The 12,012-nt window shown below is 37.3% G+C and overlaps 1 protein-coding gene across 3 annotated transcripts in view; it reads left to right on the plus strand.

Moving 5' to 3' along the window:
• The first annotated feature begins 1,288 nt into the window (after positions 1–1,288).
• The window catches only part of slc39a10 (solute carrier family 39 member 10), a 37,218-nt gene continuing 26,494 nt past the window's right edge, over positions 1,289–12,012 (plus strand). For 2 of the 3 annotated variants that reach the window (XM_041262366.1, XM_041262367.1), the window contains exon 1: positions 1,289–1,504. The gene's annotated coding sequence lies outside the window, so the exon portion shown is untranslated. The remainder of the gene's footprint in view (positions 1,505–12,012) is intronic. The other variant, XM_041262368.1, reaches the window with a different exon arrangement.

The raw sequence follows: 12,012 nt of genomic DNA on the forward strand, positions 1-12,012 counted from the left end.
GCATATTTAAAATCATGGCAAACAATCGTGTACTATAGTAAACGCATAGTTGAACTATTGGAAAACAGCTAAATTCCTGCATAAATTTCTGTGGAACTATTAAGGTTAATGTGGCTTTTTCTTTCAAGACAGTTTTAAAGAAAGATTTAGTGTTTTGATATGCAAGGACAAACAAGTCCAACCAATAAATTGCAGTCATGAGTAAATAGGTTGCAATTCTGGAATAGATGTCAGCTGTTTTGGACCAAGACAGATAAGGAAAATGTAACTGTGCATCTATAGTTTATTAATATAAATGTAAATTCACTGTATTGTTATCACAAACAGAAGAATCCCCACAGCCAGCTGGTCCTGAAGCTCGCTCGCCGCACCGAGCCACACTAATATCAACCAGCTTCTGACAGCACTACTCCAACACAGACAATCAGAAATTATAACAAAACCATAAACAACAATACCTCATCCACCCATTGGGACACACACATGAAAACACAAGGGTGAAAGACAGTAAACAGAGACAGACAATAACAAAGTACAGGCTCAGTGAAGTCTGACCATCAAGAAGGGCCGACACAGGCAGACATGGCTGCCCAAAGAGGACAGGCTGTGTGACCTCTGCCAGCTCGATCAAATCGAGACAGGGAAGACTTCTTCCCAAAAATACACCATCTCTGTCACAGCCTGAGGGACAGAGAGTGAACACTGGGGCTCCTCATACAGAGAGGGAGGGAAGTGAGGGGAGAATAGTAGTTAGTAGTATAGCTTATTATTATCAATATCATTATTATTGCTGTTTGAAACCGTTATTTCAAATCTTTTATTGTTATTTTTGGTGTTGTATATTCACTTGTAAATATGTTGTAAACTGTTTACTGATTGATTTATTGTATGCAAATTGATGCATGTAAAATGGCAATTGTCATCAATACTTGCTTTAGCAATACCCAATACTGGTCATCGTGCTAATAAAGCATTTTTAATTTGAATCTGAATGGCTAGTAGGGAACAAAGTCTGGCCAGCCACGGAAATGGCGTAGACTTCAGTAGCCTGGCACATTGCAGATCATCCTCAGACCTATTGAAAAGGAGCGTGAGTAGGAAAAAAAAAAAAAAAAAAATCCACTACCCAGTTCCCACGCCTCACTTCCCCCATGCACCACGGTGTACGAATACAACGCAGCGTCAAGCAATGTGCCTGTGAAAACCTGTACGTTCACTTCCTCCACTATATAGGGGCTTTTCGACTACATTACGTTCAGTGGTCCCAGTGCGCGCGGAAAAAGCTTTATTTACAAAAGGTCTGAAAACCATGTGACCGTCCCTCTTCCCTCTGCATTTTCCCTAAGCGTAACGGCATGCAAAGAGTAATTACACCCGCTGCACATTTTACGTAAAGGGTTTTGTGAATGTCTAATTTCGCATCTCCGTTGGCCTTTTGTGCGTGTCTGCAGATTTAATTTTTTGGTACCGAGCGAAGAGGAGATGCACACGGCACTCGAGTGAGGTAACGCTATATATATAAAAAAAAAAAAAAAAAAAAAAAAAACGATGTGTTTTCAGTCACTCTCACAGTACGGAACCGGCTAGCTAAAGCATAACAACTCCGGGTATCTTCCCGGAACAAGCATATTTATCACTACAATATCTGTACCTCTTTTTTTCAGTAAGAGCTAAACCGAGTCTATGCTGGTTTAAAAAGACTTGGGAAGTCGAATTGCTAATAATCAGCAAACAAGACGAATTAGTATAAGAAACTTGATTTTAAAATATAACACAGACGGATGATAAAACGAACAGTTATTTGTTTTATGTATTCATTTTTGTAATGTATTTATCTGTACGTTTAATAACTTAACGGGGATAATGCCGTGGACGTGGTGTGTGGTTGGGGAATTGCTCCTCTTGTGAAATGTGTGTTGGTACACGTGTGTACTCGTTTAAATAATAGACATTATAATGTTTTTTGTTGTTGTTGTTGTGGTGGAATATTTTACTATGATTACCATTTGGTCATAATTTCAGATGGTGAATCGATGTATTTTCGTATTACTTACATGACATTGCGCCCTGATTACGCGTACGCTAGGCACAGGCCGGAAAAAACTCATCACTCTCTCCAGTTGAAGAAGGTGTCATTATGACTGAGTCGGCACTGTATAGAGAGCATCGTGAAGCGGTTAAGCAGTACCTATGAAATCAATATAATAGGTACCGGTATTTCTATTTTAGAAGGTTTTAATTAAATCATGTTATTGACTTAAACATTACTCTTGGTTATCGTATAGAACACGCCTAACATGATTAGGAATGGGAAAGCTATTTTGTTCTGCATTCCACGTTTTTCCTTTTAAATAATGGCTTTTACTAGAAGGGCGTTTATTGAAAAAATTCACCATAAGTGTCGTGATATATTATATTATATATATATATATATATATATATATAATATATATATATATATATATATATATATATATACACACACACACACACACACACACACACACACACGTACGTACGTTTGGTTGCTTAAGAAATTGTTTCGCAACGATATTGCATTGTTTGCCTTGAAGAGTTTTAACCACTGACATTGTCTCTTCGTCTCAGCTACAATTGTACTTGACTCAAAATTGAAATCCTCCAAATTCCAATAGCTCTAGCTTTTGTTTTATTTTAACCTTTATTTGTAAATACTTGAAAATGAAAACACATGTTACAATAAACAAAACAATAAGGAGTGTCAAAGCAGTGTTCAATAAAATTGAAAATTGTCTCTAAATCTTGGATTCCTGAAAATAGCCACCCTTTGACTTAATAACAACCTCACAAACAGGAGGCATTCAGTTAACAAGTTTCAGCAGGAAATCACCCGACATGTCTTCCCAGCTCTTCTGCAGCAATTCCCAGAGATGTAGGGCACTTGTTTGTAGCTTTGCTTTGACTCTTCTGTCCGGTTCATCCCATACAAGTTCTGTGGGATTGAGGTCTGGAGACTGGGCAGGCCAGGTCATTAGATTGAGTTGTCCTTCACTTTCCTTCTTCACCAGATAGTTCTTGCACAACTTTGCGGGGTGTTTCGGGTCATTATCTTGCTGAAGAATGAAGGACTGCCCAACTAGCCTTAATCCTGATGGAATGGCATGCCTCTGAAGTATGCTATGATAGCCTTGCTGGTTGAGCTTGCCATGGACTTGGTAAAGATCACCAACTCTGTCACCAGCAAAGCAACCCCACACCATGACACTGCCTCCTCCATGCTTGACAGTGGGAACCACACATGCAGAACTCATGCGCTCACCTTCTCTGCATCTTACAAATACTCAGCAGTTGGACCCAAATGTTTCAAATTTTGACTCATGGGTCCATAAGACAGACTTCCACTCCTCAAACGTCTATTTTCTGTGTTTTTTGGCCCAGGCAAGTCTTCCTCTTATTCTGCACTCTTAACAATGGTTTCTTTGCAGTAATTCTACCAGTTAGGCCAGTTTCACGCAGTCTCCTTTGAACAGTTGATGTTGAAACATCTGTACTTCTAGTAGCATTTAGCTGAGCTTCTATTTCAAGGGCAGTTAATCGCCGGTTTTGCAGACTTGTGACTCGAATGAACTTGTTCTCTGATTCTGAGGTCACCCTTGGCCTGTCTGACCTTGTTTGGTCCTCATTAGTGCCAGTGTCTTCAATTTGTTTGATGGTCTTCGCAACAACAGTTACAGACACTTGCAAAGTTCACACCTTCATTTCTTAAAGTAATTACAGACTTTTTTCTTTGCTTAAGGAATGACAAACTTGTGCCTATGCTACCTATATTTATAGTAGTCATGGACCCTCACCTGTTAACAATAATTGGTGACAAAAGGTTAATTAGGTAACATGCCAGTTAACTCAGAGAACATCTAACAAAGACACTTTTATACTTAGGCCAGTGTTCTAACACCATGTTATACACATTTCAGACTTTTAACTCACTTGGGTTGACTGTAATCCCCTTGCTTTGTGTGACCATTTCATTGATATTGACAAGATTTACATTTTCATTTAAAAATTACATTTTTGAATGCAATTCACTTATGATTATCAGCTTATATAAGTACACATATCATATAATGAAATACAAAGTGTTTATAGACAAGTTTATACAGTTAAAAGCAGAGAGAGAGATCGAAAGATCGATCATTTTTAATTTGAAGCTAAAAAATACAGGCCACTATTAGAAAATACAATGTTGAGTATTTATTGATGAGAAAAGTATGGGACAAATACTTTAGAAAGAATGTCAACAAAATGCAGCTCAAGAGGGGAGTGTGATTGAGCATTAACCAGATGCTACCTACAAAACTGCTTTGGCCACACACAATTTTCTTTCATGCCCCTTATGATTATATGATATATATATATATATTTATATATATATATATATATATATATATAGATATAGTCAAGACTCAGACTGGTGTTGAACTTCTTGTTACATCGCCGAAGTACATAAAACTTGTTATTCTACTTGAGTATTACGCGATGCGTTCATGTACTTGCCTCCTGTTTGTTTGTTTGCTAGTGTGTACATGTACAGTATGTGTGGTTTGTGGGGAGAGGCTGTAGTTTCAGTGCTTTAATGATTTAAATGTTAGTTTTCTGGTGTACTGAAGTTACAGACAGGTATAGTGTTGGAGATCAGAGGCATTCTGATGTGCAAGGAGAGTAGGGTTGCAACTGTAAAGATAATCTGTTAGTTGCTGAAAAACATCTTAATTATTATGAATGAGCATATTTTTTGTTTTGCCTGGCATTATATATGTTGAATTTATTATTATTATTAACCAGTGTTTAGTACAGACTAAGTAAGTACATATTTAACTATAAGAAGCAGCCTGTGAAATGTACGGGGTGTTATTTTAGTAAACACCCAGGCTGAAGCTGGATGTGTACCTAACCTCCGCACTGTGAAGTATTTAAAAAATAAAGTGTTTTTTGTTGGTTGGTCTTAGGACACACTCACTGAACTGTTGGTATCTTTTGTGTTCACAGCTGATCATGAGATCCAGGGATATAATCAGTTGACCCACACAGTGTCAAATCTAAACCGCCAATATTGTGAAGTGAAGTTTATAAAACAGTTTTTTTGTTTTTTGTTTTTTTAAACTAGTTTTATAAACCTCACTTATTTTGCATGTGGGTGTGTAAAGCACACTAAGCAAATGCAATTTTTGCATAGAAATGTATAGCAGAAAAGCCCGTAGCGTGCATACTGCCCTAATTGTTGGAATGCAAGTTACTTAGCTTGCCCATTTTTAAAGGAACAGACTTTTTTTCTGCTATATGTGGATCCTTTCAGTCTCTTTTTACAGTAAGTCTTCATGCTTGATTTTATGCTCATCAGGCTCAAAACATGTTCGTGCAAGAATAATTGCAATGAACCCATTCATTGAGAAGTGTTGTAATGCCCCATAACCTCTGTGCAGTGGTGTTTTTAATGTCCAGTGAGCCTGCACACTCTAGCTGTATCGTAGCATAGTGACAGTGTGACTGCAAGAGACAAAGAAAGCTGGTACAAGACATTTTGAGCAAGTTATTTTTAATTTTTTTATAGTAGTTTATTTACAAATGCGTTATTACTGCTACTCGAGTCAAAGGCAATTTGAATTTGCCTGTGTTTCCATTACCAGCTGCTAACAGCAATGATTTGACTAGCTTAATACTCAGATGTTTATGGCTTAATAATAGTGAGCATTTCACTTTATTGGATCATTGAAGTTAATCCAAGTTTGCATAATATTGAGCCATTTAAATGAAGTCAGATTGAGAAATAGGCCATACAATTATATTGCAATGATATTTCAGTACTGAAAGATTTATTGATTGGACGTTATTATGCATGCTCACCAGGCTGTAAAAAAAAATGCAGTGATGCGAATGTAATCATTTTTAGAAACATTTATTCTGTACAAAATCATGTTTTATAGCTGTAGAAAAAAAGATTACCAGCTATACAATAATGTGATTGAAATGATGGACTATTTGTTAGGGTGTTAATGATGTAACTTGAGGAGTGCATGTTCCCTATATTTAAACCAGGACTTTCTTGGAATCCATATGAACCCTCTCTAGTAACAATACAGCAATTGTTTGCAGCTACAGCATTCAAGGGCGCTGGAACTAGGGGTGCTGCAACACCCCCTTGAATTTGCATGGCTTCCATCATATACAGGGGTTACAGTTTTGTTCAGTGGCTTTCAGCACCCCCACTTTAAAAAATTGTTCCAGCGCCACTGACAGCATTGTTTTCAGTATAACAGCAAAACTCATTTCAGAATCAGCAACAACCATTTTTTTTTTTTTATGTGACCTAACCATTAGTTACCAAAAAAAAAAAAAAAGTCATTGGAATGTCACAATTTTAAACTAAATGGTGCAGAAAATCAGTGCTGGCACTTTAATCACTGCCAGTATTAAAGATGTGCAAGAGATTGAGACCTTGTTAGCTGCTGCATTTAAGAAAAGAAAAAAGTGCAAACAACACTTCAGCTTTTAGTTGCTGGGTCTTAAAACAGCATGCATTAAAATGCCAGTAATTGTTATGTAACCCCACTGTTAGTAACTACAGTAGGAATAACGGACTAGTTGAACAGCAAAGTGACAGACGGCCTAATCGCACTTTACAGGATTGTGAAGCGTGGGGTTTCAGACGACCTAATCACACTTTACAGGATTGTGAAGCGTGGGGTTTCAGACGACCTAATCGCACTTTACAGGATTGTGAAGCGTGGGGTTTCAGACGACCTAATCACACTTTACAGGATTGTGAAGCGTGGGGTTTCAGACAACCTAATCGCACGTCACAGGATTGTGAAGCGTGGGGTTTCAGACGACCTAATCGCACTTTACAGGATTGTGAAGCGTGGGGTTTCAGACGACCTAATCGCACTTTACAGGATTGTGAAGCGTGGGGTTTCAGACGACCTAATCGCAGGTCACAGGATTGTGAAGCGTGCGGTTTCAGACGACCTAATCGCAGGTCACAGGATTGTGAAGCGTGGGGTTTCAGACGACCTAATCGCAGGTCACAGGATTGTGAAGCATGGAGTTTCAGACGACCTAATTACTTAGCAAGCAGAGTAAACCTATCTAGAATAGATTGTAATCTGAAGGTTAACGTAACTCAAGCAGTTAACCTGGGTTCATTTCAGAAACCGGTTAGTCAGAAATAAAGGCAGGGATATGAGTCGTGTCAACCCCCCCCCCCCAGTATGTCCTTCAGCAATAATAATAAAATAATGGTGGCTTCTGCAGAGTAAACGCTAAGGGTAGTGCAGAGTGTGGAGTTGACTCAGTCAGGGACGAAAGTAAAGGTATTTTCTTCAAATAAAAAATACAACTAAACTATTTAATAATAAATGAAGCAAGCCAACTCATTTCAAGTTTCACCTTTCATTACTTTAGCTTAAGGTATAGTATTTGCTTGGTAGTGATTTCTAATACACTGGTAGTAGAATAATCACACGTTACATGATTAGGGAATAATTGTGAAGGTGAAGCGTGCATGGACGGAAATGCAGTAGCAGTACAATCCAATTCATAATATAAATAACATTTTAAAACCATTCATAAATAGATTTTGAAAAATCCAAACAGCTTTACAATATATGTAAGGCACGAACAGCAAAGTGTTGTGAAGTCGTATGTTCACAAATAGTGCACCAGACATTATCAAAAACATGATTTATGATCAAATACATTATTTTATTACTGTATTTCTTTTTAAACTAATAAATATAGTCGACCTATTTGACTATTTTTACTTCAACAGTCTTTCTATCTCTACACTGTAGTACTTCTTTATGATGCAGGTTTTTTTGCCAGCTTGCCTTTTATTTAAATTAGCCATGTGCTCATTTTAATTCTCTCTGATAGCTACTGCAGAAACAATTAGGCAACTTGGCCTACATTTGGGCTGGAAATAAACTAGCACAGACTCGTCCAGTCTAGTTTTTAATTCTAATCAGGTCTGAGAAATATCTGTACATAATGTAACTGGAAAGCAGTGCTGCTTTTGGGGCTAGGTTACAAAGAAAACAGACTAGAATAGATTGGTCATTCTCAAAGGCCACACAAACTTGATCAGTTTCATAGAAACATGTCTGTGATTCACTTTCCCCAACAACAGAGTTGATATCCTTGAGTATTGATTTTTTTATTTTATTTTTTTAAAGAAAAAAAAGCTGTAAAAAGCTGCGTCCTGTAAAGGCCTGGTACAAATCAATACCTCCCTAAAACCAATGATCTTTTGTGAAATAATAAAACAGTTACCGAATGAATCCTTGCTGGTTATTAAAACTGAAGTCTTCAGGCAAAGCTTAACTTCAGCTTTAAAGGTTCAATAACAGCTGTTAAACTGTATTATATAATGTAACTGTATTGCAGGCTACTGCCTCTTATACTTATTCTTCTGTCAGGACATTCTTTTGTTTTTGTATAGAGCAATATATTTTTTCTTTGTGATTACCTAAATGTGGTTAAACTGTTATTTAAGTAAATGTGGGTGTACACTCAATAATGCTTCTTCAAGTCTACTAGAGCTGGTCAGTTGGCTGGGTTACTGTATTAGCTGAGCCTTTAAAAGACTTCCCCAAATGATTTGAATATGTGTGTATTTCTGTGTAATCCAACTTACTGTACACTACAGCATGTAAGGTACGATATAATATAATAATAATCTTTTTATATAGCGCCTTTCACAATGGACCACCATCACAAAGCGGCTTACAAGATACGAGACTCGGTCAGTTACTGTACAAGTATAGTCAGATATGCCTTGATAGTAAAGTTTTTATGAACTACAGTTAATACGTAGTCATAGTTGTAGGCTGCAAGTAACTAGGTCTTTGCAGTAAAAAGGGTGGACTGCTAGGCAAGGTTAGTGCTCTGGTTGGATAAGAAAACTGAAATACTGTAGCAACTCTTTGATCAATTTGAGTATGATAATGAGTGGTTGCAACTCCAAGCATATTCTTCTTATTATTTCTTTGGTTCTGTAGTACTTCTTCTGTGGGATAGCCCCCATCATTTGGTCACTTACTGTAGGTTGTGACCTATCAACATGGGAACAGTTTGGAATCCACAACAATATTCTGGGCAATGGAAACAGAGGCTTGAACCAGTCTGACTGTGTTGTACAACCTACTGTGGTGTTACTACTCTCCTAAGTTAATGCTTCATTTGCTTAAGCTTACTTATCCCTGTGGGCCCCCAGACTTTTTTGTGCTGTCATTAGACAATGGTTTAACTTTCCAAACTATAAATCTTGCACAAGTCACACCCTACGCAGACAGCGGTGGACAGCTAGCATACCACACACTAGGTCAGGTATGGAATAAGGAGGTAGGTGTTGGCAGTCTTACAAAGTTTGTCTGGCTGGCTTGACTTGTATTTGAACTGCACATAATTGGGCTGTGACTGTGCACAGCTCTCCGGTATTCCAGGTTCCAGTCTGACAGCTGTAAGCAACTGAGACAGTAGGTATTGCGTAGCGTTGCACATGTGCCACTAACTGGTTATACAAGGTGGATCACATTTATATCCTCCGCTATCTGTTGTGTTGGCACCTGTTGAGCGCTGATGTGTTGGCACCTGTTGAGCGCTTTTAAGATGTAGAAGTACTTTCTGGCTTTCAGGCAGGGTAGACCTGACCTGTCCTGTATTGTCAGTGTAGTAGAGGAACCAACACTAAGTAAGTACTTAAAATAATTGAATTTAATTTGCTAGGCAACTGTAGTATTCTGCTGAGAAGGTTTGGGTTTCATTTTGAAGGTCAGTGGCAAAGTGTTCTTGTTAAATCGAAGGGTACTCTGCAAACTTGCATTTTCTCATTTTGAGGGATGTATGAAAGGCACATGTCAGAAGATCTGTGTACACTTTTTTTTCGATTGTTTTGTATATATAAAATACTTCAATGGAAAGATTCCATGCATTGTAAATACGGTTTAAACAGTAGATTGCAGGAACTTAAGTTTAGCACAGTTCCCTGTCAGGTGTCCAGTATTTCAGTATTTTGTTGTTAAAGCTGGCAAGGAACGAAAACTCTAAATACCTGGACAGGCTGTCTTTTAATCAGAAGAGAGGGCAGTGTAAAACCTGGATTACAGTTTGAGCCAAGCAATTTTTTTTTGTGTTCTGAAAAACAGAAGTCATGTTTCAGTTCCCCTAGGTCGGGGACATTTTGATGTTTTGCCGAGTGTGCATTTTTTACTTAATCAGATGATATTTTGGTAACAAAAAGCACTCTCAAAAGAGGCCCCCTCCTTGTCTCCCACACTCTAGAGGATCTTTTTTGCAGGTAGGTTGATTGATTGCTGTACTTTATACATCCATGTTGTTGGGCAAGACCATGAGCTCCAATTAGAGTTGGCACGTTCCAGAATAATAAATATGCAGACATTGTGACCTGAAGACTTCCTTCACAGTGTGAAATCAGTTCTGTGAAAAAAAGCTGCTTGTACTTTTAGGTGGTTTTTGTGTTGTATCACTTTAAATGAACTGTAACATTTCGCAATTGGTATGTCTGCTAGTATACAGGCAGCAATACACATTGATTGTTTGTGTTAAAAATAAAATTGTCAGAACTTCTGCGTCCTGGACCCTCAATGGGAAAAAGTTTTGGAGAGCCCTGCATCCGTGATAATCCTTAATTTGTTAGCTTGCTTGAGTAGGTATGTTGCCATCATTATGTAACAACAGCTAAAAAATGTGACAAAAGATGGTAGGTACAGTAGCTTTGGCAAGTTTGGCAGTGTGATGAAAAGCTGCAAAGTCACAGTGACGGTGGTATTTTATGCTGTTTAGTCAGATCAAGCACTGACACCAAGCCAGAAACACTTAATAATAAAATAGATAACTGCACCTCTTGTTTACTGGTCTCTGTAGCAGTGATAGCCAAGCAGTACATCTGTTTCAACTAAATATAAGATCAACCATACAATAAGTCATTGCACAAGTCATTTTGTAAAAAAACAAAAAACTAGCCTTTCAGTTATGAAGTACCATACAGTAAATTGTTATCTTGCCATTATTGAAAATATTAGCTCTCCAGTAGTTACCGGTAAGTCAGGATTCCTTTTTTTTAATATATCAAATCTAATAAATGCAACATTAAATATTTGTATGTGTTGTGGGTGTTCCAATCAAACATATCGTTTTTTAGCTTAGTTCATCATATTTCTTGTAGAATCTAGCCTCCTTTTGTATTGGCAAAGGTATGCAGTATATTATAAAGTGCTTCAAGTATTTCATGTTCTGGCATAAAAACAAAGCCTCCCATTATTTTACTTATTGTCGCATGATAATTATGTAAAATATGAGTGTCTTTTAAAGCTCAACTGTTGACAGACAACCATCTGTTTTAGAAGATAGTAGACTGTTACTCTAGATTCAAATAATATGGTTATTGAGGTACAACTGTGTGTTTTTTGTAAAATCTTGGATTGATAAATAGTATTATTGTCTCTGTCATCATGCTTTTAAAGGGTTATAGTTCACAGCGATTCAAAGTTATAAATACTGAAAGAGTTTGGAAATTGGTGCTGTAATTTGTGTTCGTGTTTAAAATTATGCAACACAGATTGCAGAGACCCATGCATGTGATTAAATTATCTGGAACAACGGAGGGCTAGCTGTTGTAAGTAGACATTATTGAATTAGATATTTTATATTGGACTGTTTTTCTCTGTCTATTTACATATTTTAAACAATAAGTTTCATAAAAAATTTGATCAACAAGGAGTAAACTGTACTCTGTTAAAACATTGTTTCAAATATACACCATTCACTGTCACATAGATAAATTATGTTACTGTATTTCTTCACATTTCTTTTTTACCTGTCTTAGTTTAGTTTGATATAATGTTACGCAGTCCCTTTGCTGTTTTTTGTGTAATTGTCTTGCATTTTATTGCAAGCGCTCACAAGGAGTGTAAATGAAGTCCATTGACTTGTTTACAGTCTTTAGTGCTTATTAGACTG

The sequence above is a fragment of the Polyodon spathula genome, chromosome 10 (genome assembly GCF_017654505.1).
Source record: "Polyodon spathula isolate WHYD16114869_AA chromosome 10, ASM1765450v1, whole genome shotgun sequence".
Classification (NCBI taxonomy): Eukaryota; Metazoa; Chordata; class Actinopteri; order Acipenseriformes; family Polyodontidae; genus Polyodon; species Polyodon spathula.